The sequence below is a fragment of the Ursus maritimus genome, unplaced genomic scaffold (assembly GCF_017311325.1).
Source record: "Ursus maritimus isolate PB19 unplaced genomic scaffold, ASM1731132v1 scaffold_15, whole genome shotgun sequence".
Taxonomy (NCBI): Eukaryota; Metazoa; Chordata; class Mammalia; order Carnivora; family Ursidae; genus Ursus; species Ursus maritimus.
Genome location: NW_024423897.1, coordinates 262,048 through 285,672, shown reverse-complemented (window position 1 = coordinate 285,672; position 23,625 = coordinate 262,048). Strand labels below are relative to the sequence as shown.

Here is a 23,625-nt window from a genome sequence, read left to right as displayed (position 1 = left end):
TTCCAAATCTCCACCCACAATCAGTTATGTCTGAAGAAAGGCCGTCACAAGCCATGTGAATGAATTCCCAATTTTATTTCCCTAAAGTCGGCATCCACACAGTGCAGGCGCAGAGAGTGACCACACCGAGAAGTGGACTTCGTCCTAGGAGCTGCCACAGGTAGAACTGGAGCTAGGAACAGCACGGAGACTCAGGTCAGCTTGGCCTCAAGGCCTCTTGTGGATAGGGGTCAGGGTTCCCAGCCAGGGGAACGGGAAGCAACAAATCCCAGGAAGCAGGGCAGGTGGGGAGGACGGAGGAGGATGTGTCTTTTTCCTCTATCTACTTGTAAGTTTTCTCTTCATCTTTGGCTATGATACACCTGGATGTGATTGCTTTGTGCTTGTCTTGCTTAGAATGTTGTGAGTTTCTGGAAAGTCTTTCAGTCTTTATTTCTTCAAATATTTTTTCCTGCCCTATTTTCTTCCTCCTCTTAACTCTGATCCCAGTTTCATGTATCCTTCCCAGTCCGAGAATATATCAATGCTAAGCGATGGTGTTCATGTTTTCAAGTGTGTGGTTTTGTTGTTGTTGTTTTTTTAATCTCTCTGCTTCAGTGTAAGTTCTGTTTAGTTGTCTTCAAGTTTGCTTATTCTTTCTTTTGTGAAGTCCAACTTGGTGTTTAGCCCATCCATTGTGGTTTTTACTTTAGGCACTGTATTTTTCAGATCCAGAATTTCCATTTCGTCTTTTTTTTTTTTTAAGTTTTCTACCCAGGAGCGCCTGGGTGGCTCAGTCGTTAAGCGTCTGTCTTCGGCTCAGGGCGTGATCCTGGCGTTATGGGATCGAGCCCCACATCAGGCTCTTCCACTATGAGCCTGCTTCTTCCTCTCCCACTCCCCCTGCTTGTGTTCCCTCTCTCGCTGGCTGTCTCTATCTCTGTCAAATAAATAAATAAAATCTTTTTAAAAAAAAGTTTTCTATCCATATCCCAGAATATCTCACTACCTCATGTATTAATTTCCTAGGGTTATAAAAAAGTTCTATAAAATGATGGCTTAGAAACACAGAAAGGTAGTCTCTCGCAGTTCGGGAGGCCAAAAGTCCAAACTCAGTGGTCAGCAGGGTTAGTCCCATCTGGCAGTTCTGGGGGACAGTCTGTTCCAGGCCTCTCTCCTCACTGCTGGTGGCTGGCAGCAGTCCTTGGCATTCCTCGGCATGGAGATGTATCACTTCAATCTCTGCCTCTAGCTTCACAAGGCCTTCTCCCCTGTGTCTCTCTGGGTCCAAATTTCCCTTTCTTATAAGGACACCAGTCACTGGATTTAGGGCCCAATATTAGGACCTCATTTTAACTTACCTAATTACATCTGTTAAAGACTCTATTTCTAAATTAGGGCACATTCGGAGGTTCTGGATAGACAAGAATTTTTGAAAGATACTCTTCAACTCACACCCCTTCTCTCTCCCATTATTATTCTTTTCCCATAAATTATTTCATATATTTATGATAGTTTACGTCCTTATCTGCTAATTCCAGTAATTTGGGTTTTTTGTAGAACTTCTATTTTTTTAAAAAGATTTATTTATTTGAGAGAGAGAGAGAGAGAGAGGGAGAGGGAGAGAACACGTGCAAGCAGGGGGAAGGGCAGAGGGCGAGAGAATCTCAGACTCCCTGCTGAGCATGGAGCCCCACTCCATCCTATGACCCATGAGATCATGACCTGAGCCAAAACCAAGGGCTGGGCACTTAAGTGACTGAGCCACCCAGGCGCCCCTGGAACTTCTATTGACTGTGTTTTCTCTTGATTGTAAGACATGAAAGAAATAGGGGCGCCTGGGTAGCGCAGTCATTAAGCGTCTGCCTTCGGGTCAGGGTGTGATCCCGGCGTTCCGGGATCGAGTCCCACATCGGGCTCCTCTGCTGGGAGCCTGCTTCTTCCTCTCCCACTCCCCTGCTGTGTTCCCTCTCTTGCCGGCTGTCTCTCTGTCACATAAATAAATAAAATCTTAAAAAAAAAAAAAGACATGAAAGAAAGAAAATGTGCTTTATAATTTTTTTTTAAGATTTTATTTATTTATTTGACAGAGGTAGAGACAGCCAGCGAGAGAGGGAACACAGCAGGGGGAGTGGGAGAGGAAGAAGCAGGCTCATAGCAGAGGAGCCTGATGTGGGGCCCGATCCCACAACACCGGGATCACGCCCTGAGCCGAAGGCAGACGCTTAACCGCTGTGCCACCCAGGCGCCCCTATAATTTTTGATTCTAGAACATAAAAAGGAGTAAAGAGAGAATATATCAAAGTGTGTGTGTGTGTGTCTCTGTGTGTGTATTTGTTTCATTTATTTTCCTGAGAGACCAAGCAAGTCCTTACCTATTTGGCAGTTAGAGCAAAGGGCTTATGATTTGGATTCCTCTTGAGTAGGGATCTGTGAGGAATTTAGCCAAATATACAGTAAAAGTGAACACAGTCATTCTTACACCAACTGCAAGTCCAGGGGATCCCTAAGACAATGGCTGAGGGTGATTTGCTAGGACTCACAGAACCCACTCAAATCGAAAATACACACTGCACGCACTGTATTATACAGCACATTACAGGGAAGGGGCACAGATTAAGACTGGCCAAGGAAAGCAGTTCTTGAGTCTGGGAGCTATGAGACGCAGGACTGCTACTATTCTCTCTCCCCATGCATTTAGGATGTGTTCCTTTCCCAGTATTGATGCATGACAGTTACACAGAGTACCGTGTACTAGGGAGGCTATTCCAAGACTCCATACTCCGTTTTTGAAGCTCCATGCCATGGGCATGATTAATGGAGCGCCCACGTGGTTGATCTCAAGTCTCCACTGGACGATATCATGTGCCCCAAAGCCCACCTTAAATCATACTGTCATTCGCTGGCTAGCCCAAGGCCTCTGGGCAAAGATCATCTTCCAAGAGCTGAGGAGAGAAGACAGAGGCCTCTTTTGCAGTCAAGTTAAATGCCACCTCTGTCTTTGGCCAAGACTCTTACAGCAAAATAATCACGCTCCCTCACATTTGGAGGGGCTAGTGTGCAAGTAGGGACAGATTCAAAGAAGCAACTAATATAAAGCCTATAACGCCAGGACGTGCAGTGTGATAGTTTTGTCCTACTTATTTCCCCCTTCGCACCTTATGATAAACTGGTGCGGAGCTATTCAGCTTAGAAATTAGCCGACGCTGGGGCACCTGGGGGGCTCAGTCAGTTAAGTGTCCAACTCTTGATTCAGCTCAGGTCATGATCTCAGGGTCGTGGGATCAAGTCCCACATCAGACTCCCTTGTTCAGTGGGGAGTCTGCTAGAGATTGTCTCTCTCCCTCTCCCTCTGCCTGGCTCCCCCTCCCTCCTCATGCGCTCACTCTCTCTCAAATTAATTAATTAAAAACAAGAAATGAGCTGACGGTGAGGTGAGGTAAGTCCAGTGCTTTCTTAGGACAGTCATTTTCCATCTGTGTTACTTCCTGAGGAGGCACAGAGCCCAACGCAGGGCTCGATCTCAGGACCCCAAGGTCATGACCTGAGCTGAAACCAAGAGTCCGATGCTTAACCGACTGAGCCATCCCAGTGCTCCCTGAGGGGGCTTTGACTCAATTTCCCAATACATTTGACTATGAATACCAATACTGAAACAAGGCCATACTATACCCTATTGCAGTGTGCCGGGAGATGTGTCCTGAAAAGCTCTGGCACATTACTAGAGTCCCACTCAGCCATTAACAACTTGTCCCGTCCATCATCACACTGTGTGACCGAAATGTCCCCCAGAGTTGGGGCGCCTGGGTGGCTCAGTCGTTAAGCGTCTGCCTTCGGCCCAGGGCGTGATCCCAGAGTCCTGGGATCAAGCCCTGCATGGGGCTCCTCGGCTGGGAGCCTGCTTCTTCCTCTCCCGCTCCCCCTGCTTGTGTTCCCTCTCTCGCTGTCTTTCTGTCAAATAAATAAATAAAATCAGGAAGGAAGGAAGGAAGGAAGGAAGGAAGGAAGGAAGGAAGGAAGGAAGGAAGGAAGGAAGGAGGGAGGGAGGGAGGAAAGAAGAAAGAAAAAAGAAAAGAAAAGAAAAGAAAAGAAAGGAAGAAATGTCCCCCAGAGTGATGCCATTTAGGTTTGCAGACTCCCAATTTTTTTTAGGTTTCAAAAGTAAGAGTGGTCTCACAGCAACATGAGTCTTTGCCCTTTCAGGCACCTGGTGTCACTGAGCTCAGAGACAGCATCTGGCTCTGAGCCTCTCCCCAGGCACCAATGCCATATTGCCACACTCTCATGGCACAAGCCACTCACTCATTCCTTGGCCCTCAGTTACCATTCCTCCTCTTCTCCATTTAGACCCTAACTTTTCTATTTTTGGAAGCGGTGTTAGGTTTGGCCACTGTGCTGGTCTAGCATACGCCCCCCTCAGGCCTCTTCCATTGGGACGGGCGGGGATGGGGGGATGATTACCGGGTGCAGAACTAAGGTGAGTTGTCCAGACCGCTCTGCAATACAGCTACGCTCAGTGGCACCCCAATTCTGCCAGATGGGGTGAAGGCACAACGTATGCTTCAGACCCTTAGGAATCGCGACGTAAAGGTTGAAAGCTACAGTTTCTTTTTCAGGGACCGCCTCTTCTTCTGGCACCCGCGGCTGCAGCCCTGGTCCTGAGGCCACAGCATCAGGTAGGACAAAGGAAATTGAGGTGAGGTGGGGAAAAAACAGAAAAGTATAGTGATACCAGCATCCTTCCCATCACCTCTTCTCCAAATCCACCCTCCTCCTGAAAAAGCAGAAGAAGCTGTCTGTGGGAGCTTTCTCTTGGCCTTATGTTGAATGTGAGCACACACTCACGGACGTGTGTAAGCCAGCCCTTCATGCCTTTATTCCCCATTTCAGATTTTTTAAAAAGTGTTTCAACTCCCTGTTCCAATTCTCCATCAAACCATTCCTCTGAGAAGTATAACCTTCTGTCGTCCACCGTTGGACACTATGGGTTACAAAATGTGCTCCTTGCTGAAGAGAAGTGACCTGACAGTCCATGCATTTCTAGCAGCTTCTCTTCCAGTTCTTTGATTTTACCCTGAGCATTTATATCTACCACAGAACAGGCTATGCCCAGGCCAGAGTGACTGTCTGCTCTTGTCAGGAGCCATTGGTCCACAGCCCCGCTCCCTGCCAGGCTTACCAGCATCAGTCTGATTTGCCACATACATGTGGCCACTGCCTATAAGTCAGGAAAAAGCCAAATACAGGGGCTTTTACCCTTGTTCAATCCTTCCATCATTGCTAGAAAAACAGCACACAATTTGGCCCACTGATCTGTTTTGACCTTCTTCATCAGAGTAGTGGACTCCTGGACAGAAAACTGTCCATCTACTGTGGAACTGCCCTCCAGAAACCAACAACTTTGTTGGTCGATGAAAAGCTTTTCATGGGGCACTGCCTGAGTGGCTCAGTAGCCGTAGCGTCCAACAGCTGCTCACGGGGCTCCAGAGCCAGACTTGGGGGAAAAGGGGCTCCCACTCATGAGCACTTCCTCACACTCTCCTGGTGACCTGTTCCTGTCTAAACCATTTCCATTTATGATGGAATACTTCTGGGCATTACCCTCCCCATTAAAGCATTTCCCCAACATCACCCAAGGCATTGTGGGTAGTTCAAGTTTCAAGGTTATTTTATGTCCTTCAATCACAGGGAAAATCTCCAAGTCCAGTAGTAACTCTCTCAAATGGGAATTTTCTAGTCGCAAATCCCAGCAATTGCCACTAGGTGGCACTCACAGGCTTTCGCCATAAATTCCAGCAGGCTGCGTATGGGGCCGCGGTCCAGCCAACTAAGGACCTGAAGGAGCTCCTGCAATCTCACGGACCCGCACGGAGCGCGTCCCATCAATAGGGCTGGAAGGGCGGCTCCCCACGCCGCCTGTTACAGAGCACAGACGGAGAAGCTCTAGCATACTTCTCTCAACGGCCCTCAGGATTTCTGGAACACGAAGTGCGTACTGGCTGACGCTGAAAGTCACCTGCGCTACTAGCCCCTACCAAGAGTCAGCCCGTCCCCTGCAGCTTCGAAGCCAGACGCCGACTGCTCCCTGCTAGCGATGCACGTCCGAGACAGCAGCGTGTCCAGCAGAAGGCCGCCGGGGCGCACCGGAGGTCTGTCGTGTGTGCGGCCGCCCTCAGGCCTTCTCTCCGCCGCACCTCCGGATAACCCGCAGCTCCCAGAGCGGCACCTGCCGCCTCACCCTGCACTCGTAGGTTCTGGAGACGGCTTCCTTTCTCAAATCTCAAGAACCACCTCTGCCAGCTTCACATTTTCCTTCTGCAGCTTCCTCACCCCCTCCCGCCTGCAAAGAGTTGAAGAGAGTAAGAGCCTAGCTCTTGTTTAGGCCTTGGCTGAAGGGAATGTGGTGGCTGGTTTGATCTTCTGTGCAGACCACTCAGACGTTCTTCAGATCGGTCATAAGGCTGTTTCACTTTCTTATCATTTGTGTGTTCACTGGAGCAGCACTTTCCGTTTCCTTCAAGAACTTTCCCTTTGCATTTACAACCTGGCTGACTGCTCAGCACACAAGGCCTGGCTTTCAGCACCTCTTCCTCACTCGGCTTAATCATTTCTAGCTTTTCATTTTAAGTGAGAGATGTGAGACTCTTCCTTTCACTTAAGCACTAAGAGGCTACTGCAGAATTAACTGGCCTCTCCTCAAGACCGTTGTGTCTGTGGGAACAGGGAGGCCCGAAGAGAGGGGGAAAGACAGGGCAGTCGGTTGAGCAGTCAGATCACGCACAACACGCAAGTAATGAATCATGGAACAGTGCATCAACAACTGGGGATGTACTGCATGGTGACTAGTACGACAAAATAAAAATTATTTAAAAAAACACACACAACATATATCAATTAAGTTCACAAATAATGAAAAAAACTAGAAATATTGCAAGAATTACCAAAATGTGACGCAGAGACAGAAAGTGAGCAAACACTGCTGGAAAAATCACCCCAATAGACTTGTTCAACACAGGGTTGCCACAAACCTTCAATTTCTAAAAAACAGAGTATCTGCAAAAAACAATAAAGTGAAGCACTAAAACACGGTACGCCTACACAGACTCAACCACCACCGCCGCTGTTCCTGGAGAAGCCAACCTCTCATCCGAGAAGATGTCAGGGAACTACAAGTGCCACCAACGACACGAAAAGCTCCGCTGTGTTTGAGTCTGTAGAGCCGTTCTGATGTGCAGTGCTATCTGGCAAGCTTTTTGTACAGGGGTGACACAGGACTTGTTCTTTAACACGGACAGACTTCCTTGGATGGTTGACAAATTCGACATTGGCACTGTGGCTGGGGCTTGGTAAAGCCCCAAGGGTCACAGTTTTTACAACTTCTATTCTGCCAGAAGTCTGTTTAAGGTCTTCGATTTGCATTCGAGCTCTCCACTTTGCATTCAGGACCTAAGGGCTATCACACTGGCTGCTACCAGGTTTCACAGACAGAAACTTTAAACGGGCGTCATCTTCCTTCCTTCCTTCCTTCCTTCCTTCCTTCCTTGGATCTTCCTTCCAAGATCCCCAAGTTTGCCAGTGTGCCTGACTTGCCAGAAAGTGATCTCTTTACGCCCACAGGCTTGGACTTCACGGGTCATCAAATGAGCAATAGGCAGGCTCCGTGGAGCACCTATCCACAGGTGTTCAGAGTACTGAACGGCCCTAAGTGAGGGACACACAGTTGGGCACAGGCAGGGTCACGAGTCAGCTTATCTAGTGACAGCCTGGCAGGAAGGAGGGTGGACTCTGGGCTGACAGCACCATGGGAAGTAAAGCCACTTGTCTGGCAGGTCCTCAAAAAGTTAAACATAGAATCACCGTGTGACTCAGCAATTCTACTCCGCGGTACAAAGAGCTGAAGGCAGGGACGCAAGCACACTTGTCCCCGTGGTCATCGCCGCGCTATTCATGCCAGCCAAAGGTACAAGCAACCCAAGTGTCCATCAGCAGACGGATAAAATGCGGTACATCCACACGATGAAATACCGTTTGGCCATGCTGTACTGAGACGCGATAACCTGAGGACACTGAAACCCTAACCCTAACCTCGAAAACATGACACTCAGTGAACTAAGCCGGACACAAAAGGACAAATATTACATGACTACACTAATATTTGAGGTATCTAGAATAGGCAAATTCAGGGACAGAGTGGAACAGAGGTGACCAGGGGCCGTGGGGAGGAAGCAATGCGAGTTAGTGTTTAATGAGTAGAGTTTCAGTTGGGGAAGATGCAAAAGTTGTGGACACGGACGGTGGTAATGGTTGCACAAAATTATGAATATACTTAATGTCACTGAGCTTACACTTAAAAATGGTCAAAATGGTCAATTTTATGTATTATGCATACAATTTATGTATATTTTACAAAAAAAAATTTAAAGGACGGCAACATGGTACAGACAGTTTAACATTTAACCACTACTCTGGGTGGTTTCATAGACAAGGCAGGTCAATACGTCATATTTCCAAAGAATCATCATCTTAGTAAGACCTCCTGATGACTTGTTAGCCTATAATCTACATGATCTCCCAACAGCTATTTTTCCTTAATAATGACTGATTTAATTCAGTTGGAACAAGGTATCAAATAGTGCTTCATTCCTCTGGGCGCCTGAGGGGCTCAGACGATTAAGTGTCTGCCTTGGGCCCAGGTCAGGATCCCAGGGTCCTGGGCTCTCTGCTCAGTGGGGAGCCTGCTTCTCCCTCTCCCTCTGCCTGCCGCTCCCCTTGCTTATCCGCGCACTCTCTCTCTGTCAAATAAATAAAATCTTAAAACAAACAAAAAAAGAAATAGTGCTTTATTCCATTTTGTACAGTATAACCTGGTAAACTAAAGATTAGAGACAGATCAAGAAAAACATCAAGCACTTTCTCATGTGCCTCTCAGAAAAAAAAGCATTAAAAAATACCCACCATATGGGACGCCTGGGTGGCTCAGTTGGTTAAGTGTCTGCCTTCAGCTTGGGTCGTGATCTCAGGGTCCTGGGATCGAGTCCTGTATCGGGTCCTCTGCATCTTCCTCTGCCTCTGTGCTTGCACGTGAACGCACGCACGCTCTCTCAAATAAATAAATAAAATCTTTAAAAAAATAAAGTGAAAAATACCAGCTATGTATGTTATGCATAAAGTTATTGAAAACAACAATATCAAAAACAAATACCCTCAGTTGGTTTTTATCAATCACACAAACCATGAAAAAGAAGAGTAAAAAATACCCAGACAACAGAATAAGGCTGATCTAACGTAGACACACCAAGTTCTACCTCTGAGAACTAATTACATAATCTCAATGCACAAGCCTACCTACAGAAATCAACCACATTTCACACCGCAAAGAAAAGCTCAACTGATTGCCAGAATATAAGCCAGATCTCAATAGAAGGCACGAGTGCTTATGTCTCTCTTCAAAAAAACCATTAAACTCATTAAAAAAAGAACACAGAAACGATATGTTCATACCCACATTTTTGAGAGAAATTTCTAGAAGTCAAGTACATACTGACAGAAAAGCTTAAGCAGAAAACAAAAACAGGAGCGCCTGGGTGGCACAGCTGTTGAGCGTCTGCCTTCGGCTCAGGGCGTGATCCCGGTGTTATGGGATCGAGTCCCACATCAGGCTCCTCCGCTATGAGCCTGCTTCTTCCTCTCCCACTCCCCCTGCTTGTGTTCCCTCTCTCGCTGGCTGTCTCTATCTCTGTCGAATAAATAAATAAAATCTTAAAAAAAAAAAAAGAAAGAAAACAAAAACAAAACCACGAAAAACAACAACAAAACGCAGAACACCCACAGCTACAGGATGAGACTGTGTTGAGATAAAGCACAATGCCTGGGAGAACACCCAGGAAGTGACTCCACCGGACAGCACTCAAGGAAATAAGAACGAAAATAAGACAGTCTTTCATCTCTACCGTCTGGGGATGTGAGCATGTAATCCGCCCTACAAATGGTGGTGAGCTGATCTGGGGCAGATCTGAGGAAGTCAGGTCTTAACCATGCCAGGAGAGGAGAGGACATGGCACTGGAAAACTCGGGGAGAATTCCAACGAGACCTGAGGGATGGTACCTACGTTGATGGAGATGAAAAGGGATCGTGCATCAAGTTGGTCAGAAACGGGAACAGCAGGAGAAGCAGAAGCGCAGGCACGGTTCCCGCCCTTGCACACCTGGCAGGGCTCGCGGAGAACCAGGCCGAAGCCAACGGTCTCCCCAGGTGCCCTGCAGACACAGGGTGAGCAGCTGAGCAAAACGCAATGGCGCATGAGGTGCACGAGCGAGAACAGCAGGACTGTAAGTACTTGGAAAGTTCGGCTATTCCTTTTCTCCTTCAAATAGGGCTTGAATCTTCCCGAGCAAAGAATGAGGTCCCAGTGGATAACGTTATTACTCTATAGTTAACCAGGTTAAAAAAAAAATCCATTTCTAGGGAAAGTGGTATTTTCATTAAATAACTGAAGTCTCTCATGTGTCAGAAACTGAGCTAAGTGCAGGTAAGAAGCCAACCCATGTATTAACCAAGCAAAGATCTGTTTTTCTCTCCCGTTACCGAAGTGTTCAGCATCAGGAGCATGGGGCTGGTAGGATGACCGTGGGCCAGCAGCTCCTTCTGCCTTCTGCTTGCCCATCCTTAGCGTGAGACGTCTGTCCCGAAGTTCACCTCACAGTCTGAGGTGGTCACTGCGCTTCCAAACATTAGCTGCACACTCCTGGAAGGAGGAGGGCTAGGACAGAAGAGTGTGCTTCAGGCTGAGCCAGCCCTTTCAAAGAACTTTCTAGAAGTGCCACCTCATGACTCCTATTAACCTCTCCTAACCGTCATCAGCAAGAGAGCTAGAGAAGGCCACCCCAAATTACATCTGGGTTTTAACAAGAGGAAGAGGTAGAGATTAAATACCGGGGAGACAGCAGCAGTCCCAATTGAGAACATATGAAACCGTGGTTATTATGTTTTTTAGATAGAAAATCTTTTGTTTGAAGGTGACATACAATTTTTAAAAATCTTACAGATACAATTGCTGATATATTTGATCCGATTACAAAGGAAGATGTTGGATTCCAACTAATTCAAAATAAAACTTTCCTTTTTTAAAGAGGGATTAGAAAATATAACAAGATTTAATAAGTAAACTAGATTTGGTTAAAAATGTAACCAAATAATTGGAATACAAGTCATGAAAAGTACTCAGAAATCTTTAGATAGAAAACTACAAATTTTATTGAGATGCAAAAATAATTTATAGATGTGGATAGTCTATAATACTAAGTGAAAAGAATTAACATGAGAATAATCCGTAGTCATGGTAACAGCTAAAACTTACCGAGTGCTCCACCTGGGGCACAAATTACACTCTGGGGGCGCCTGGGTGGCCCGGTCAGTTGCGTGTCCGACGCTTGATCAGGCCCTGATCTCAGAGTCATGAGACTGAGCCCCAGGTTGGGCTCCGTGCTGAGCCTGCTTAGGAGTCTCTCCCCCCTCCCTCTCCCCACGCCATCCCCTTGCCCTCCACGCTATAAAAGAAAGAAGAAATTACACTGTGTTTAATGGGTTCATGCAGGCATATGACTCTCAGCAGTTTTGAGACAGACGTTAACATGACCCCCAACTTAAGAGGACACTGAGACATAGAAGGAACTCAATTTACCCTTTTCCTAACATCCACGAAGAGATGAAGAGATGACGGGGACGCAAGCACAGCTGGATGTCTATAGCCACAGCACTGTCACTAATAGCAATTTATCTAAAATGCCACGTAACCACCCCATCCCAGTTTTACAGAGACATTCACTATTATGTAGGTTTTTTCTTTACGATGTGCTCGTGAAGGAGTGGTGTGGCGGTGTCTGGGTGCCTGTAACAGGTTGAGGCAGATGGCTAAGTTCTTACTGTAGTTATTTCAGAGTTGGGAGAAAGAGGAGTCAAGGCCATGCCACTGTTCAGAGTTTAGATTCTAGCAAAACAAGGCAGCTCTGCCTGGAAAGAGATGTCAGCCCCAGAAGAATTGCCCCAACTCAGAAGGACAAAGAATGGAAGACCCGAGTGTGGGTGTGTGGCCGCCGGGGGCCACGGGGTGGGGAGTGGAAAAGGAGGCAAAGACAATGAGACAGGGCTTTAGAAAGAAGTAAGGATTGTGTATGGGGAAAAATCCAAGTGAAAAATGAGGCAAGTGTCTGGGGCGCCTGGCTCAGCCGACAAAGCAAGAGACGCTTGATCCCCATGTTGGGTGTAGAGATTGTTTATCATATGATTTCTCTCATCTATGGAACGTAAGAACTAGGAAGATCGGTAGGGGAAGAAAGGGATAAAGAAGGGGGGGTAATCAGAAGGGGGAATGAAACATGAGAGACTATGGACTCTGAGAAACAAACTGAGGGCTTCAGAGGGGAGGGGGGTGGGGGAATGAGATAGACTGGTGATGGGTAGTGAGGAGGGCACATATTGCATGGTGCACTGGGTGTTATATGCAACTAATGAATCATCGAGCCTTACATCGGAAACCGGGGATGTACTGTTTGGTGACTAACATAATATATAATTAAAAAACATTAAAAAAATAAAAAAACCAAAACAAAACAAAACAAAAAAACAAAAAACAAAACAAAACAAAAAATGGAAACTGTCAACTTCAGAAAAAGTTCAAAGGTGCTGGACGGGGGCGCTCTACCTGGGTGGAGAGAGCGATATATTTGCATCGGAATGATGATCATTTACTAGAAAGAGGGACTTAATCCTATCCTGAGGTTGGAGAGAAGGTGGGATGTAAAAGAGCTAAATCTCAAGTGTCATACAAGGAAATAAATACATAATGCTAAAAACTTACAAATCAAGATAAAAGTACATAATTTAGAAATACTAAAACAACTGCTAGGAGAAAGAGCTGACGGAGCTGAAAATCACTGCTCCCAAATCACGAACGAGGGGTCATTTTTCCTGTTCCTACGAGCCTTTGGTATATTTGACTTTTAAATTGACATACACTGTGAGCTGCATCTTTAAATAAAAACAGAACTGATAACTACCTATAAATTATTTCGATGAACTCACACAGTTATTTGTTTTTAGCAAGGCCTTTTCTTTCCTTGGTGAAACGCCAAGTTCGTCAGTTTGTACTCTGAGAGACTCTCATCCTTTTTCAGAGTCATGAACATTCCCAGGGCAGGATTCTCTCACGTCTGTGGGGGGGTGACACCCTCTCACTTCAATCGTGAGCTGCCTTATTTAAGGGACTTGCATTGCCAAGCATACTTTGGGTGACATTAAATTTGTTCTCAAATAATGTGCAGGGATGAGCAGCTGAGCAATGCAAGGCATGGCGCTAAGAGTCAGAGCGCGCCTGGCACCTGGCTGGCTCAGCGGGAGCGGAGGCTGTGACTCTTGATCTCCGGGTTGGGGGTTCAAGTCCCACATTGTGTGGAGATTATGTAAAGAAATAAAACTTTTAAAAATGCTTAAAAAAGGAATTAGACCACACCCTAGAAACAGCTATTTTTGCCTTCTAGGTGTCAACTGCTGTAAGCAGATTTCATGCGGAGGCTCCTTATCAAAATCCGGAATCAGACAGCTCAAGGCTGCAGAAGGAAAAAAGTAAGCAAGGGCTGGTTTAAAATTTAGCTCCAACTCACACCTTCGGGGCATCCCATACACCCCGAGGCAGAACCGGCAAGCGCTTCCTTGGATGAAGTTCCCTTTAAGAGCGGCCGTGCTCTGGGAAACTGAGAGGGTGCTAACAGTGGGTCTCCGAGATAGAGAATAGGAGATTAAAATTCAAACCGGATTCTGTTCTCAGTTTGGGTTTTTTCTTACTAAATGATTCTAATTTGACTCTGAATTTCAGTAGGAATGACAGGCACTTTCTAGAGCCTGTTCCCACCCTCAAGTGGAGACTGGCTAAGGAGACGAACGCTTGGTGCCCTGGGGTTTCAATATAGTGCTTGTGCGCTTTCTGGGGAAGAGGACAGAATACCATTACGAAATGGATTTTGTGTCCAAGATGATGAATACTGAAATTTTCCCAGTTTCATTCTCAAGCAGATAAAACAATATTCTTATCAGATTATCATCGTAGCTTTTCAAATGTGCTCTGCGGTGGGTTTGCGTAAGCCACGGCACAGTGCCCACACGGACACAAGGCGCCTCATCGCCGTGCCTCACCGGCCAGTGTGCATAGCACTTCCCTCAAACGCTTCTTAAAGAGCAGATTCTCGTGCTCTGCTACCTGCAGTCTGGGGACTCACAGACCCCACCGTGAGAACGAGGTCTAATTACGGCAATCGTTTGGACGTCCGCATCCCACCTTCCAGAGACGAGAAAGGAGGATGCTCATGTTTTGAAAGAGCTGGGCTTCGGCACTCAGCACTGAAGAATTCATCTGGTTGCCAGGCGCACATCGTGTCTGTTGTACGTTCAAGTCGGTGAAGCAGGCGTAGCCACCTACCCTGATAACACAGACCTGTGGCCTTGTGTGAAGACAGCCCTTCCCCTCCCTGCCTGCCACAGTGCGAAGAAGCGGGTACCCCCAAGAGTCAGTTAATACAGGAAGGCACGTGTGCCCTTCGTCCAGATGTCCTGATTATGGACCAAGAGTCGACATGAGGTACCAGCTAAAGGCTCACACCTGCAGTGGGGAATGCCCATTTTCCAACAATCACATGACCAAAAACACAAGACCACAGGTTGACCAAGGCCGAGACCACTTCGATGCCCCTTCCCCTCCTCTACCTCTAACAAAAGTTTGGAAAGAAGGGCGCCTGGGTGGCTCAGTAAGTTAAGCGTCTGCCTTTGGCTCAGGTTACGATCCCAGGGTCCTGGGATTGAGCCCCACATTGAGCCCCACATCAGGTTCCCTGCTCAGTGGGGAATCTGCCTCTCCCTCTGCCCCTCTTCCTGCTTGTGCACACACGTGCCCTCTCTAATAAATATATTTTTTTTAAAGTTTGGAAAAGAGAGATCAAGAGATGGTGAGGAGGGTGTGTGTGTGTATGGGGTCCAATCATCTACTGCTACATAAAAGGCTAAGTGCCCTGAAGCCTAGTAGTGTACACCAATCATTTTTATGTTCATGGGTTCTGTGGACTGGGGATTTGAGAAGAGCATGGAAATGTGGTGAGTCCTTCACTCCATGACATCTGGGCTTCTGCTGGGATGACCTGAATAGCTGACACAAGCCCAAATGGCTCCTTCCTTGCACATCTGGCACCTGGGCCCCAGTGGCTAAGGATGGGCACCAGTGGGGACTGTCAGCTACAGTGCCTGCACAGGGCTCCCAAGCAGGGGGCTTCGGGTAGCAGGGTTTCTTACCAGTGGCTGGGAGCTCCAAGGACCAGTGTCCCTGCCAAACAGGTGAAGCTGCTCTCTATGACCAGGCCGTGGAGGTCACAGTATGTTACTTTGCTTCCATTAGTGGAGTGTGGCAAATCACAAACCCACCCAGACTCAAGAAGAAGGAACAAGAACATTAACCCTACCTCTTGACGGGAGAAGCATCAAAGAACTTGGGGCAGTGTTATAAAATCATCACAGTCGTCAGGACAGTGAAAAATAATAAGTGAAGAAAATGCCCCAGAGCTGAAGACATGAGTGTCAAATTAAAAGAGGACCCCAAGGGCTAAGAAGGAGGAAAAAAAAGATTAAAATCTGGACGTATCTTGATGATGTTTCAGATCACCAAAGAGAACTATAGTTGACCTTTGAATGACATGAGTTTGAACTGTGCTTATATATGGATTTGTTTTTTAAGCAGGTTCCATGCCCAGCATGGAGCCTGACGCAGGGTTTGAATTCACAACCCTGAGGTCAAGACCTGAGCTGAGATCAAGAGTTGGACACTCAAGCAATTGTCGCCCAAGGCGCCCCTGGATTTTCTTTGGTAAATACAGTATAGTACTGTAAATGTATTTTCCTAATAATTTTCTTAATAATCTTTCCTTTTCTCTGGCTTACTTTATTATAATACAGTATATAATACATATAACATACAAAATATGTGTTAATCAACTATTTATGTTAAATTGGTAAGGCCTCCAGTCGACAGTAGGCTATTAGTTCTAGGGGAGTCAAAAGTTATACTAGGACTTTCAACTGTATGGGAGGGGTCAGTGCCCCTAACCCGAGCTCTTCAAGGGTCAACTGTATTCCTAAAAACTTCCAGGAAGAAAAATAATCTACTCAAGAGGAATAAGAACCAGAAGATGACATCAGACTTCTAGTTGGCAACACTAAGCAGAAATGTAAGAGCAAAATAAATCTACTTTCACAGAGAGGTTCAGAATGATCACCTCCCTGACGCATCTCTAAGAGTTTCTGAAGAATATGTGCCACAAAACCAAAAAAAAACTGCAGAAGACACGAGACACAAGAATCACAGAGCAAAGAGACTAGACAAGCAAATAACTGAGAATTTTAAAACATTAATTCCAATTTTGGAACAAAAATCCCAAGTAATTTCTGTTGGTTTCCTGTTGTGCCCTCCCGGGACGGCGGTGACACCTGGCTATGTTAGACGGCTCTCGCAGGATCCCGAGGGAATCCCGGTTAAGGGTTCCAGGTTCCCGGAGCTGTCAGCCAAGCAGTGGTGCCCAAGGAGGAGATGAGCGGGGCCTGCGAGGCTGCGTCACTGCACAGGGACACAACCCAAGGCCCTGTCTCCTGTGTCTTGGTCATCCCCACCTCACGGCCTCAGCGCAGTCCAGGGCTTGCCCATTTCCCTCCTAACATTCTCTCTGCACAAGATTCCTTCCTACATTCTCACTGGCCTGTGAAGTCTCCTACACTTACCGACTTAACCACTCAAGTCCTTCCCTCCTCCTACATAATAGATTCTGGTTGCCCATCCCCACTTGCATGAGCTGGGATTAGGTTCCGATGTGAGTAGAAGAAAAACCAACACGATGCACGCCCGGAAGTCAGTCTCTCTCCCTGTGAATGCCATCTGCAGTCGCGGTCAGTCTGGGGAGCTTGGCATGCTGCCCTCCAGATGGCCTTGCGCCCAGCAGCCTGTTACCCACTTACCATCCCTAAGCCTCAAGCCGGCCTTTCTATGCTGTTGTGTGACACTGGGTCTGGAACTCTGCACTGTTTCCCAGGCCCCTCACCCAGCTGGCCTCCTGCTGAGTTCTGCCACTGGGAGGTGTGAGATGAAGGGGAAGCAGGAAGAAGGGACTTCTTTTTTCCAAGGCCGGCAGCAGCAACCGGCGCCGGGCAGCTCCCGCTGCCAGTACTCCCAGCAGCATAAGGCCTGCCCTGCCAGAAGAGAAAGCACCAGCTCCCCCAGGCTGCCCCCCAACACTGGAGCTGTGCCTCTCTTACAAGTCCAAGTAACCAACAGGTTCCTCCTTCTCACAGGGCTCAGCATGAAACATAGGGCCCTCCAAGCTTCAGGGTTCTGGTAATATCACCTCTTCCTCTTGGTCCCTCTGGGAAGTATGTTTTCCACACTGAATTTTTTTTTTTTTTAAGATTTTTATTTATTTATTTGCCAGAGATAGAGACAGCCAGCCAGAGAGGGAACACAAGCAGGAGGAGTGGGAGAGGAAGAGGCAGGCTTCCAGCTGAGGAGCCTGATGTGGGGCTCGATCCCAGGACTCTGGGTTCACGCCCTAAGCCAAAGGCAGACACTTAACGACTGAGCCACCCAGGCGCCCCCCCACACACTGAATTTCTAGCATACCTAAGGGCCCTTTTTTGCTTTCTCAGCCTCCCCACACCCCATAACCAACTCCCTATCTTGAGCGCCCTCTGTTTGAGATACCCTAGAGCAGCACGTTGTCCGACTGGGTCCTGAATCACATCTGTCTTCTCAGCCAGACTTTGCACTCTGCGAAGACACAAACTGTACCTCTGAGTCCCTTGCCTCTTGCCTAGTACATACTAGTTTATGAACAAAGATTTGTTGAATTAATTAGCCTTCAGTCCATGATGGAACTAAAATTGGAAATCAAAATAAAGAATGATAAAACCATGGGCAAGATTATTTTAGTGCACATATTCATTGCAGATATTATTTTTTTACATTTTTAAAAAAGATTTTATTTATTTATTTGAGAGAGAGAGAGAGCAGAAGAGCAGGGTAAGGGGCAGAGGGAAAAGCAGACTCCCCGCCGAGCGGGGAGCCCGATGTGGGGCTTGATCCCAGGGACTCTGGGACCATGACCTGAGCCGAAGGCAGATGCTCAAGTGACTGAGCCACCCAGGCGCCCCTCATTGCCGATATTCTTGACTGAAATTAAGAAATGCCACGTATTGGTCATGAAATTCTTTTTTTTTTTTTAAGATTTTATTTATTTATTTGACACAGAGAGAGACAGCCAGTGAGAGAGGGAACACAGGCAGAGGGAGTAGGAGAGGGAGAAACAGGTTTCCAGCAGAGGAGCCTGACGTGGGGCTCAATCCCAGAACGCCGGGATCACGCCCTGAGCCGAAGGCAGACAGTTAACGACTGAGCCACCCAGGCGCCCCTGGTCATGAATTCTTGTAACAACACCCTGCCCTATTTTTTTTTTTTTTTAAGATTTTATTTGTCAGAGAGAGGGAGAGTGCGCACAAGCAGGGGGGGGTTGCAGGCAGAAGGAAAAGCAAGCTCCCCGCTGAGCAAGGAGCCTGATGCGGGACTGGATCGCAGGACCCTGGGATCATGATCTGAGCCAAAGGTAAATGCTTAACCAACTAAGCCACCCAGGCACCCCTGCCCTGCCCTTTTGAAAGCAAACACAAAGGGGCGCCTGGGTGGCTCAGTCAGTTAAGAATCCATCTCTTGATTTGGGCTCAGGTCAGAATCTCAGGGCTGTGAGATCAAGCCTTACGTCAGGCTCTGCGCTGGGTATGGAGCCTGCTTAAGATTCTCTCTTCCCCTCTCCCTCTGCCCCCCCCCCCCACAGGCCAAAAGGTAAAATAAACTACTGGGACAACACCAAAATAAAAATCTTTTGCACAGCGAAAAAACACCATCAACAAAATGAAAAGGCAACTTAATGAATGGGAGAAGATAGTTGCAAACAATATATCCAATTAGCGGCTATTATCTAAAACATATGAAGTTATACAACTCAACACCAAAAACACAAATAATTCCATTAAAAAATGGGCAGAGGACCTAAACAGATATTTTTCCAAAGAAGACACACAGGTGGCCAACAGACACACGAAATGGTGCTCATCACTCATGAGCAGGGTGCAAATCAAGACCAGCATGAGCGGTCACCTCACACCCGTCGGAGCGACTAGAATCAAAAAGACAAGAAATAATAAGTGTACGTGAGAATGTGGAGAAAAAGGAACCCTCGTGCAATGCTGGGAACGCAAACTGGTGCAGCCACTACAGAAAACAACAGGGAGGGTCCTCAGAAAATTAAATATAGAAATGCAATATGATCCAGTAATTCCACTACTGGGTACTTACCCAAAGAAAACAAAAACACTGATTCCAACAAATACATGTACCCCTAAGTTCATTGCAACACACACCAATCAAGGTACAGAAGCCCCTCAAGTGTCCCACACCCAGACAAACGGATACAGATGCAGGACACACAACAGAGTACCTCTAGGCCGTAAAAAGGAATGGGGGCCTGCCCTTCACAGCAACGTGGACAGACCTAGGGGTATTACGTGAAGTGAAGTCAGTCAGACAGAAAAACAACTACCATATGATTTCACTTATATGTGAAATCTAAAAAAGCCAGACAGACAAAGCAGAGCCATACATATAGAGCGCTGCCGGCTGCCGGAGGTGCATGGAGTAGGGGAACGGGCAAGATGGGCGAAGGGGAGTGGTGATGGCATGGGTAAGTCACAGGGGTGAAGAGCACAGCATCGGGAAGGCAGCAATGCTGTCGTACCAGCGCGGCACGGTGACGGCAACCACGCTTGTGCGAGCACGGCGTCAGGAGTGGTCGAACCACTAAGCTGTACACCTGAAGTTCCTGTAACGCTGCGTGTCGATACTGCACTGAAAAACTAAGTAAAAGCTTCTCTTTTGGGGCGCCTGGGTGGCACAGCGGTTAAGCGTCTGCCTTCAGCTCAGGGCGTGATCCCGGCGTTCTGGGATCGAGCCCCACATCAGACTCCTCCACTGGGAGCCTGCTTCTTCCTCTCCCACTCCCCCTGCTTGTGTTCCCTCTCTCGCTGGCTGTCTCTATCTCTGTCGAATAAATAAATAAAATCTTTAAAAAAAAAAAAACAAGCTTCTCTTTTGATAGGTAAATGTTTACTGAAATATTATATATGGAAAAATGCACAAATCTCACCAATGAATTTTCATTCCGCTTCCCTTAGCCAAATGCAGGTCTTTCTCCATCTTCATCTGACTCCTTGTATTCACTTTCCTTCATTTTGTTCCCCTTAACCATGGTTACTGGTTGAGTTGTATTCCCCCAAAAAGGTATGCTGAGTCCCAATCCCCAGTATCTGTATTTGGAAACAGGCTCCAGGTAGATCTAATCAAGTTAAGATGAGGTCATGGGGATGGCTAATCCAATGTGACTGATGTCATTACACAAAGGGGAAATCTGGAGTACAGGGGGAAGATGTGAAGATGGCCACGCAACGACAGAGTCAGAGGTCGCAGTGATCTACATCTCTAAGCCAAGGAATCCCCGGGGTGGCAGAGAATCTACAAGACAATAAACTTCGGCGTTTAAAGCCACCAGTCCGTGGTACTTAGTTACGGCTGCTCCGAGAAACAAACACAAGTACTAACACTGCATAGATTATACTTACTATATACTTTAAACTTACTTTATACTATAAATACTTATGTCATCTGATGTCCCCACCAGACTGTACGTTCCATGAGGAACCATAAGTTCCTTTTACTTTCTGTTGTGTCCCAGGGCTGAAAACAGAGTACGGCACACAGTGGGCACGTCAGTATTACCTGAAGTCCAGAGAAGACCCCTACGTGTTAGAAACTTTGACATATACAAGGAGAGAGGCAGGGCTGTTCTTAGCCTCAAATTACAGAAAACATGACTCATGGTAGTTTGAGCAAATACAAATTTATTTTTTTACATAAAAGCCCAGCAGCCAGGAGCCCAGGGCTGTGGCAGCACATCAGCGATGTCCTAAGGACCCATGCTCCACCCACCTCCAGTGTTCACGTCCACCCCGGTGGTCACAGGAGGCCTCTGCACCTTTGGGGGTCATCCACATTCCGGCAGGATGGGCAAACAGCCACACCAGCGGCCACCTGACATTCGTTACTGAGAACCCCTTCAGCAGACTGCCTCCAGCATCTCAACAGGCACAACTCTCCAGAACCACCCTAGCCAGGAAGCTGGGAGATGGAGCTGAGCATTTAGCCTTCCGGCCATGGAAGACGAGGAAGACGAGGGAGTGGATCCGGAGTGCCTGACTTGGTGGTGCTGTGGCTCCTCTGGAAGGATGAACGTCAGGAAATGTGTTGGGACAACTGGCTAGCCATAGCGGGAAAACCAGATCCCTACATCACACCCTACACAAAAGTTAATTCCATGATTACATACTAAATTTGAACAGCAAAATTTTTTAACTTTTTTGGAAAAAAAAATCTTTGGAGATTAGTGAATGACATTAAAATGTAGACTGTATATCACATGACATCATTAGAAAAGCAAACAGGTGAGCACACTGAGAGGTACCTGCAAAGCGCACAACCGAAGGGCGCCATGACAGCTGGTACCTATCCGCGAGCAAAAGGGGGGCAAAAAATTACACCACCGCGGAGGAGAGGGGACTGGATCTCTGAGGGTAACAAAAATCCTCGACCTGAGGAGTACACAAATGCAAGTTAAAACTTCTACACCTATTAGACTTCAAAACGTACACAGTGACAATATCGAGAGTTAAGAAACGGGCAGAGGGAATCTCAGTCACCACGGTGGGAGAAGAACGGACACAACCCACTTTGGAGAGCAACGTGACATCTAATGAAACGGCAGTGCAGTAAGTCCCAACCCGGCAGCTCCTGCACATTTGTGCCTGGATGGAGACGCGCTCAGGAACGGTCAGAGCAGCGTTCTAAGACCAAAAACCTGGAAACCATCCAAACATCCAGCGACGGCCAAAGGCAGAAACTGGAATCCACTCAGGCCACATCTTGAGTTCTATGTAATGCAAAGATGCACAAACAATGCTGAATTTTCAGATCCGAAGAATACATCTGTATACCATTTGTAATTTTTAAAATGTAAAATAATACTGTGTATTTACGGATACATACCTCCACAGTAACATTTTTAAGAAACACACACACACACACAAAATCAGAATCCACAGCAATCACCTCCAAAGGAGGGACACATATTTAGGGCAGGGGACAAAGAGGGATGCAAGGGTGTCAGCAATGTTTTATTTCTCATGTTGCACAGCAGTTACAGGGTATACCTTTATATTGATCTTTTGCATGATGAAATAGCTCCATTTTTAAATGCATGTGGCAAAAATGTGCGTTACGGCAGCATGATCCCACGTGTGTGAAAAAGCAGATGTGAGAGCACATGTCGAACCTTCTAGGGAACCACCTCCAGGTATGAACTTGGGAAAGGCTTCAAAGGAGACACTGGCAGCCAAGAACAGATCACAACCACTTCAATCTTGGCCTTCAAATCACTGGTCTCACACCTGCTGGTTCCCAAGCCTCTAAACTCATCCCACCCACCCAGCGTGGTTGTTTTAAAATGGCCCTTGCTCTGCCCCCTCCCCCCAAAAAAACACTGCCCTTGCCCACAGCCCACTGACTTCTTAACCTGAACGAGAGAATACAGAGGACTGACTTTCATTCTCCAGGTGACTCCAAGGTGCAACCAAGGACCAGAGCCACACAGTACAGGATGCCAACGTGCCTCATAATTCAGGATTCAGGGAAGGCCAAGACAGGGCCAAAATTAAAAGCCAAGTATGGCGAGTGTGGTGCTGACGACGATGGTTGTAGCAGCTGTGGGGAGCTCCAGACCCCAGGCCTCAGCCATTCATGTCAGTGTGGACACGGCGTTCCCCAAGGAGGGAGATGGTCAGTGAGACAGAACCCACCCAACATAGCGGATTTCCTGTGTCCGAGTGGGGTAAGCGTTGTGGACAGAAATGAGTTAATCCATGTCACCTGCTCAGAACCACGCTTGGCATATTGTAAGCACTCAAAGTTAGCTACTTTTCAAGTACAGAAACAGTTTTGGGGAAAGTGCTCAGTAAAATATTTCAATAAGGACATTTATTCTTACAGCTTCAGGAATGGGCTCCCAGCCCCATAAGAAGGAAACGCAGCTCTGACTTCTCTGTCACTGTGGTCTCATCAACAATCTCTCAACATCTAACCTGTGAAAGACGAGTCCTTTACATGCAGAGGACACAGTGAGGAGGACAAGAGACCATGAACAGCAGGTCAACGAAGAGCTCAGTAGAGTGAAAGATTAACAGGAAAAATAAGTTCTTATGCTGTACTTCATCCACTTCTATCCATGTTTTATGAGAATCTAACCAAGACTGTGAATTACAAAAAGCCTGGTCACAACAGGAAGACAGGCTTGCTCTCACTTTTAAGATGGAGACTCAAATATTATTTAGAGTGGGAAGACGCCGAAGATGGTTCTGGAATGGATGAGGGCACACTGTTCTGTGGCAGGGTCAGGGGCATCCAAGAG

The 23,625-nt window shown here is 47.0% G+C and overlaps 2 long non-coding RNA genes across 3 annotated transcripts; one reads left to right on the top strand and one right to left on the bottom strand.

Moving 5' to 3' along the window:
* Positions 1-57: 57 nt before the first annotated feature.
* LOC103664448 lies at positions 58-8,995 on the bottom strand. 2 transcript variants are annotated; one of them, XR_569024.2, is made up of 3 exons: positions 8,935-8,995; positions 4,441-4,637; positions 58-172 (listed from the first exon to the last, which is right to left on the bottom strand). It is a non-coding gene; the product is annotated as an uncharacterized LOC103664448 (long non-coding RNA). The 2 variants fall into 2 exon arrangements; XR_005834808.1 differs by lacking the exon at positions 58-172 and adding an exon at positions 861-919.
* Positions 8,996-9,672: 677 nt separating this feature from the next.
* LOC103664447 lies at positions 9,673-13,790 on the top strand. The gene is made up of 2 exons (XR_569023.2): positions 9,673-10,308; positions 13,516-13,790. It is a non-coding gene; the product is annotated as an uncharacterized LOC103664447 (long non-coding RNA).
* The last annotated feature ends 9,835 nt before the right edge of the window (positions 13,791-23,625 follow it).